We start from the raw sequence: 9,002 nt of genomic DNA on the forward strand, positions 1-9,002 counted from the left end.
TACCTGGGGAAATCAACAACCAAAAGGTATTCATTGCAAAAACAAAACAAACTATATCATAACAGCAAAATGGAATTTTGAGAAAAAAAAAGAAAACAGAAGAAAAACTTTTTTGGGAAATTTTTAGATTGTCCTAAATTTAGAATTAAATTAGTCTAGATTATCCCAGCATGTTTTATAATTGTCTTCTACATGTCCATGTATCCACTGGTAAAACTGGCTAAGTCAAGAGCCCTCACATGAGGGCTGATATTAGGAGGCTGGCTTAAACAGCAACGTTGTAGACTCCTCTTCTTTGTAGGTCTTCCAGGGCTCATCTGGTCCCTGCCCCAACCTCTCAGCAAGACCTTACCTAAATAGTCTTAAGTGAGTTAAGTGAAGTCGCTCAGTCGTGTCCAACTCTTTGCGACCCCATGGACTGTAGCCTACCAGGCTCCTCTGTCCATGGGATTTTCCAGGCAACAGTACTGGAGTGGATTGTCATTTCCTTCTCCCAGGGACCTTCCCAACCCAGGAATCGAACCCAGGTCTCCCACATTGTAGACAGATGCTTAACCGTCTTACAGAGATGTGTATCTACCCTTTCTTCCTGATAATATAAGGAGGAGCTTTCACTTCAATTACAAGTTCCAGTGACTGAACAGTTTGTCTAAAAAGTTCTTATGCCTATAAAATCTTCATGTTGTTAATAAAAATCCAGTCAAATCATGTTAGTGACAAAAATGCTAAATACTTATAAATAAATTTAACAAGACAGACTTAGGATTTATATTGAAACAAACTAAGGGGAAAAAAATTATTAAAAGACACAAAATAGGATTTTAATAAATTGAAATCCTAAAAGGAAAGACAATAAAAAACTGTTAATTCCAGGAATTTTAATATATAAATTTAATGTAGTTCTGATTAGAATTCCAACAAGGTTTTTCTTGGAATTAGATAAGATGATTCTAAAATTCAGTAGCAAAAGAATGCCAAAGAATAGCTAATACAACTATAAAATAAGAGAAAATGAAGAGTGGGTATATACAGAACTTACTAAGATATCAGCTGTACCGTAAAGTTTATGTATTCAAATCAATATGCCATTAGTAAGGTATATAAAAATGCATTTGTGGAATAGAATAAATAATTGATTATTATTACAGTGACTAATAGAAACATTTATGTGCCAAAATGGTAGTTCAGTGGGAAAAAGATGAACCCTCTTTACTAAAAAATTGCAGGCATAACTGATTACCAATATGAAAGAAAATTAAAATGGACTACTATCTTACACTAAAATCAAAAGTAAATTGCAAGCAAATTAAGTATTTCAGTATAAAAGAAAAATAATTTTTAAACTTGAAGAAAACTGTCTGTGAGATTATATACACAATCTATGATTTGGGAAGACTTTCCTTATCAAGAATTAAGAAACTATATGGTGACTGCAGCCATGAAATTAAAAGACGCTTACTCCTTGGTAGGAAAATTATGACCAACCTAGATAGCAGATTCAAAAGCAGAGACATTACTTTGCCAACAAAGGTCCATCTAGTCAAGGCTATGGTTTTTCCTGTGGTCATGTATGGATGTGAGAGTTGGACTGTGAAGAAGGCTGAGCGCCAAAGAATTGATGCTTTTGAAGTGTGGTGTTGGAGAAGACTCTTGAGAGTCCCTTGGACTGCAAGGAGATCCAACCAGTCCATTCTGAAGGAGATCAGCCCTGGGATTTCTGTGGAAGGAATGATGCTAAAGCTGAAACTCCAGTACTTTGGCCACCTCATGCCAAGAGTTGACTCATTGGAAAAGACTCTGATGCTGGGAGGGATTGGGGGCAGGAGGAGAAGGGGACGACAGAGGATGAGATGGCTGGATGGCATCACTGACTCGATGGACGTGAGTCTGAGTGAACTTCGGGAGTTGGTGATGGACAGGGAGGCCTGGTGTGCTGCGATTCATGGGGTCGCAAAGAGTCGGACATGACTGAGCAACTGAACTGAAACTGAACTGAACTAAGACAAAGTTAATAGCAATCAATATGTCTGGGAAATGTTTGTGCTACTATATTCTTCATTATCACTTCATCACTTCACTAAGACAAAGTTAATAGCAATCAATATGTATGGGAAAATGTCTGTGCTACTATAGTCTCACCAAGGATTACTTTCTATACAAAGCACCCTTTAAAACTGATAAGACAAAACCAACAATGGGAATAGAAAATTGTGCAAAAGATACAAATAATTCTCTAGTGAGTAAAGCCAAAAGGCCCAAAAAACATAAGAACATGGTCAAATTCACTAGAGATCAGGGAAATAAAAATGAAAGTAATGTAAAATTGTTTGACACCTATCACAGTGGCAAGAACAAACACAATCATAGCAAAGCTTCCACTGATCAAAGGTGGAACAATTTAAAAGTATCTGTGAGAGTCACAACTACAGTGGATTGAAACCCATCAAGTAAATTTAATCCATGAATTCACAGTGATGCTAAAAAAACAAGTCACCACTGAGGATGCTAGGGAACCAATTCATTATTTTGAAAACTGGCAAAAAACTGGAAACAATCAAGCATTTTTCTTATGTAAATGAACTCGGGTAATCAAATAGCAGAGTGGAGGACATTTTTCTTTATAGATGTGTTCTATGTCACAGATGAAAAAGGATAGCTGGTGCTGTAATCCTAGTGGATCTGGACACTGACCACGAGTGATTGCTAACATCACAAGGGAGAGAGAACCAGATATTATGTGAGTCCCAGTGGAGAAACAGACACCATCTGCATTATTGTTGTCATAAAAGTCAAACTCGAGTCTGACCAAGCCTCTGGATTCCACTCCCAATTCACAGGAAATAACTAGGACAACATTCCACTACAACAAAGGGATGCGATCTGGAAAACTCAGACTGCAAGGAACTTCATGGCATCGTTAGCCTGGTTCTTTTAACAAATAAATTGTGAGGAATTAAATAAATGGAGGGAGAGGCTGTAAGTTAAAAGACACAAAACACTTTAATTTGTTGCAATTTGTGGGCCTTGTTTGAATCTTGCATGCATGCTAAGTCGCTTCAATTGTGTCCAACTCTGTGTGACTGTATAGACTGTAGCCTGCCAGGCTCCTCTGTCCATGGGATTCTCCAGGCAAGAATACTGGAGTGGGTTGCCATTTCCAGCTCTAGGGGATCTTCCCAACCCAGAGATCAAACCCGCATCTACCAAGTCTCCTGCATTGGCAGGTGGGTTCTTTACCACTAGCACCACCTGGGAAGCCCATTTGAATCTTTACTCAAACAAAATGGAAGCACTGGCTGACTAGTTCATGAATAATTATTGTTAATATTTTAGATATTGTAATAATATTGTTTTTATCTTTTAGAAATACACTTATCTTTATAAATGAAATAATACGGTATCTGAAATTTCTTCTAAAATAATATAAAACATGGGAAGTAGATGTGATGGAGTCAGACATGCATGGATGGTGGTTGAGGCTTCCAGATAGGAACATGGAATTCATTACACACTCTGCCTACTTTTGTGCATGTTTGAAATTCTCCACAATAAGCAAACACACAGACACACACCAAACACCAAACCATCATTCCTATTGCTGATTGTGTGGTATGAATGAAGGTAATTCTCACACATTGCCGGCAGAAATGTAAAGTGTTACAATTTTTTCAGAAGGCAAATTAGCAAGGTCTATTTTTTAAAATACATATATACTTTGTTCCAGAAATTCTACTCCTGGGACCCTATTCCTTAGGAATATAAGTAGGAACCCATGAGGCCACATTACAGATATGTTTACTGTGAAACTGTTTGTAGGGGAACCCAATCTGCAGCAACGTACAGTATACAGCACATTGGGTAGGCTGGTCCACTCTCCCTCTAGTTAACCTTTTTCTTGTGTGTCTACTTGCAGAGTCTGAAAAATTAAAGACATAATTCCCAGACTCCCTTGAAGCTAGTGTTCTAGACTGTGATTTAATTTCACCAGTCAGATGTACAAGTGTAGCTCTGACAGACATGATATGGGTCTCGAGTCAACAGTTCTAATAGTAGCTTCCTGAATCCCCAGGTTGTAGCTAGGGTGGCATGACTCTGGAACCAGCAGCTGGGACATCAACTTCCTGACTGTGATGGATGTTGCACTTCTCTTGGGTGGCAGGTTCCATGGAACTGTTGTGGGAGTCATCACTGGAGGCCCAGCCTAGAATCTGGTACTTGGGTCCCTCTAAGGATTTGGACTAGATCTGATAGATAGAGTGTCTGATGAACTATGGATGGAAGTTTGTGACATTGTACAGGAGACAGGGATCAAGACCATCCCCATGGAAATGAAATGCAAAAAAGCAAAATGGCTGTCTGGGGAGGCCTTACAAAGAGCTGTGAAAAGAAGAGAAGTGAAAAGCAAAGGAGAAAAGGAAAGATATAAGCATCTGAATGCAGAGTTCCAAAGAATAGCAAGGAGAGATAAGAAAGCCTTCCTCAATGATCAATGCAAAGAAATAGAGGAAAACAACAGAATGGGAAAGACTAGGGATCTCTTCAAGAAAATTAGAGATACCAAGGGAACATTTCATGCAAAGATAGGCTCGATAAAGGACAGAAATGGTATGGACCTAACAGAAGCAGAATATATTAAGAAGAGGTGGCAAGAATACACAGAAGAACTGTACAAAAAGAGCTTCATGACCCAGATAATCCTGATGGTGTGATCACTGACCTAGAGCCAGACATCCTGGAATGTGAAGTCAAGTGGGCCTTAGGAAGCATCAGTACAAACAAAGCTAGTGGAGGTGATGGAATTCCAGTTGAGCTAATTCAAATCCTGGAAGATGAAGCTGTGAAAGTGCTGCACTCAATATGCCAGCAAATTTGGAAAACTCAGCAGTGGCCACAGGACTGGAAAAGGGCAGTTTTCATTCCAATCCCAAAGAAAGGCAATGCCAAAGAATGCTCAAACTACCGCACAATTGCACTCATCTCACACGCTAGTAAAGTAATGCTCAAAATTCTCCAAGCCAGGCTTCAGCAATACGTGAACCGTGAACTTCCAGATGTTCAAGCTGGTTTTGGAAAAGGCAGAAGAACCAGAGATCAAATTGCCAACATCCACTGGATCATGGAAAAAGCAAGAGAGTTCCAGAAAAACATCTATTTCTGCTTTATTGACTATGCCAAAGCCTTTCACTGTGTGGATCACAATAAACTGTGGAAAATTCTGAAAGAGATGGGAATATCAGACCACCTGACCTGCCTCTTGAGAAACCTGTATGCAGGTCAGGAAGCAACAGTTAGAACTGGACATGGAACAATGGACTGGTTCCAAATAGGAAAAGGAGTACGTCAAGGCTGTATATTGTCACCTGGCTTATTTAACTTATATGCAGAGTACATCATGAGAAACGCTGGACTGGAAGAAACACAAGCTGGAATCAAGATTGCTGGGAGAAATATCAATAACCTCAGATATGCAGATGACACCACCCTTATGGCAGAAAGTGAAGAGGAACTCAAAAGCCTCTTGATGAAAGTGAAAGAGAAGAGTGAAAGGGTTGGCTTAAAGCTCAACATTCAGAAAACTAAGATCATGGCATCTGATGGGGAAACAGTGGAAACAGTGTCAGACTTTGTTTTTTGGGCTCCAAAATCACTGCAGATGGTGACTGCAACCATGAAATTAAAAGACGCTTGCTCCTTGGAAGGAAAGTTATGACCAACCTAGATAGCATATTCAAAAGCAGAGACATTACTTTGTCAACAAAGGTCCATCTAGTCAAGGCTATGGTTTTTCCAGTGGTCATGTATGGATGTGAGAGTTGGACTATGAAGAAAGCTGAGCGCCGAAGAATTGATGCTTTTGAAGTATGGTGTTGGAGAAGACTCTTGAGAGTCCCTTGGACTGCAAGGAGATCCAACCAGTGTATCTTAAAGGAGATCAGTCCTGGGTGTTCATTGGAAGGACTGATGCTAAAGCTGAAACTCCAATAGTTTGGCCACCTCATGCAAAGAGTTGACTCATTGGAAAAGACCCTGATACTGGGAGGGATTGGGGGCAGGAGGAGAAGGGGACGACGGAGGATGAGAGGGCTGGATGGCATCACCGGCTCAATGGACATGAGTTTGAGTGAACTCCGGGGGTTGGTGATGGACAGGGAGGCCTGGTGTGCTGCGATTCATGGGGTCACAAAGAGTCAGACACGACTGAGCAACTGAACTGAACTGAACTGAAGGATTTGGGCTTCCACAGTGGCTCAGACAGTAAAGAATCCATCTGCAGTGCCAGAGACCCGAGTTCAATCCCTGGGTCAAGAAGATTCCCTGGAGAATGGAATGGCTACCCGTTCCAGTATTCTTGCCTGGAGAATCGCATGGACAGAGGAGCCTGGAGCACTACAGTCCTTACAGTCATAAAGAGATGGACACGACTGAGTGACTAACACTTTCACAAGGATTTGGTTAAGTCCCAAATTACCTGTATTAAATCACTTTCTATTTAAAATAATTAGTTCCTGCTAGATACAACTGATCCATATTATTGAATAAATTATAGTATTGCATCTCCAGATCATGGAATATTAAAAGAATAAATTAGATCCATATAAATGACTTAGTAGAATCTATAGTAGTAGCACATAGATTTTCAAAGGTACTTCTAAGTGTGAGAAAATGAAAGTACAAATGAGTATAATATGACCCATTTTTTTCAAAACAATGATCAACTCCCTGAAATCTCTATAAATATGAATACAAGGATCTATGTAGGATTTCACAAGCATGGAGCAAATATTGGTTATGAATATAGGTAACAGGTGTGTGGCTAGGGAATAAAAAAGGGGTTAATATGGGGAGAGGAGGTAGAGAATAAATGTTCAAAAAAAAGCAAGCATGACAGGATCCTATGTATGTAAATTTATTGGGGTATGTATATTGCATACATAAAGAATGCTTGAAAGGATAACCAGCAATGTAACCTCAGTATGATGGGTGGGATTTACTTTCTTCTTTATATAATAATCAAATGTTTCCAATGAGCACTTTTTATATGATCAGAAAAAAAAAGGTATTTTCATTGTAGAAAAAAGCAAAAGAAAAAATGACTTACAGTAGTAACAAAAGCTATAAGGCACCTAGGACTTAATCCCACAAAAGTTTAACAAGATCTTTAGGGAGAAAATAAATGGAGCTTTATACAATACTAATGTATTAGAGATCTCAATATAATAACAATGGCAATTCCCTAAACCAACCTAAAAATTCAGAACAATTCACCTAAAACTCAAGAGGATTTTTCATAGAACTTGATAAACTGATCCTTGAGTTCACATAGGAGAGTAAAAGTCCTGGAATAGCCAAGACAATTTACAGAATGAATAAGAAGAAAGGATCCCCACATCAGATATCAAGACGTTATGGTAAATCGACTATATTGCAATAACATCTCTTAAAAGATGTTAAGAATTTTCAATAATTAAAACAGTGTGGTATTGCACAGAGGCAGATAATACATAAATGAAATAGACTAGAGACAGAAGCAATTCACCCACATATATTGTGGAACTGGTGAGTGACAGAGGTGACATAATACATTAGTGGGGAGGACAAGATAGCAGCCAAACAGGAGTTTCTGGCCTCCTTTCGGAATCCACCCTAGAACTGCTACAGAAATCACTGGCAGGTCAACGAATAACATAATATAATATAAAAACAAGAAACATTGAGGAAGACAGGAAGTGGCTGTGTTTCAAATGCATATGGGAACTGGTAGTCTAGAATAGAAGCTGGCAGGTGGAGGATGGGGTGTAGCAGTATAGTCTCATTATACATTCTTGCCCGCCCCCCCCACACACACTGTTCTGGGCAAGTCACTGCTCACCTCATCACTTCGGTGGGGAGAGGAAGAGTAACGCCAGCACAGTGCCATTGGATATACATACAACATATGGCAGAGCTGGAATCTGGCTGCTGGGGAACAGCTAACAGGTGCAGATCAGTGTCGTGACTCTGAGCAGCCCTAATTCTTATTCTAATCCCAATGAGGAAGCTTTTGTAAAAGAGCAGAGCTGAGAGAGGAAATACAGAAAAAGTCAGCTAACGTGGGTAGGTAAGTAGGGAGTGATCAAGTCCAGACTGAAACAACAGAAGTCATCAGTGCAGGGAATATTTCCTACTGCTATACCACTCTATGACACCAGACATCTTCTGTGAACTAATGAGAGTCTAAGGCTGGACTTTAGTCACCTCAGCCAGATATACATGACCTGTCTGGTAGCTAATATTCCCAAGGTAATATGGGCTTTCAGGGGGAAAGAATGATACAAACAAGGTACATATGCTTAACAGTCCATGCTAAAGGAAATAACCAATGGACCAGACAGACAAGAATGTAAAATATGCATAATAAATATGATTAACAAGATAAGAGTTTTGGAAATATGAAGCAGAGATAAACAATTATATAAAAGAACTATGTTACTAATGTAACAGTTCATTAAGAATCTAATAAATTATTAGTGTGCATGTGTGCTCAGTCACTTCAGTTGTGTCCATCTCTTTGTGACCCTGTAGACTAAAGCTCACCAGGCTCCTCTGTCCATGGGATTCTCCAGGCAGGGACATTGGAGTGGGTTGCCATGCCCTCCTCCAGAGGATCTTCCCAACCCAGGAATTGAACCTATGTCTCCTGTCTCCTGCACTGGCAGGCAGATTCTTTAAAACTGAGCCACCAGGGAAGTCCAGTTTATCAGGAGAAGGGGATAACCGAGAAACAAATGGTAATATCAAGTCAAGAAACCTTCCCTGGGAGAGTTAAGAGTAGGCAGAAATGTTCAAAGTAAGAAAAAAGTTAAGTGACAGGTAACTTTGGAGTAAAAGCTTAATATGAATCAAAGTAGAGAGAAAAACAAATTACAAGGAAAACTTTGAAGAAATAATGACTGATAATTTTCCAGAATTAGAAAAAAAGATATAAGATCACTGGTTTAAAGAACTCACAGAGCACTAACAGG

Source organism: Bos javanicus, chromosome 1 (genome assembly GCF_032452875.1).
Source record: "Bos javanicus breed banteng chromosome 1, ARS-OSU_banteng_1.0, whole genome shotgun sequence".
Taxonomy (NCBI): Eukaryota; Metazoa; Chordata; class Mammalia; order Artiodactyla; family Bovidae; genus Bos; species Bos javanicus.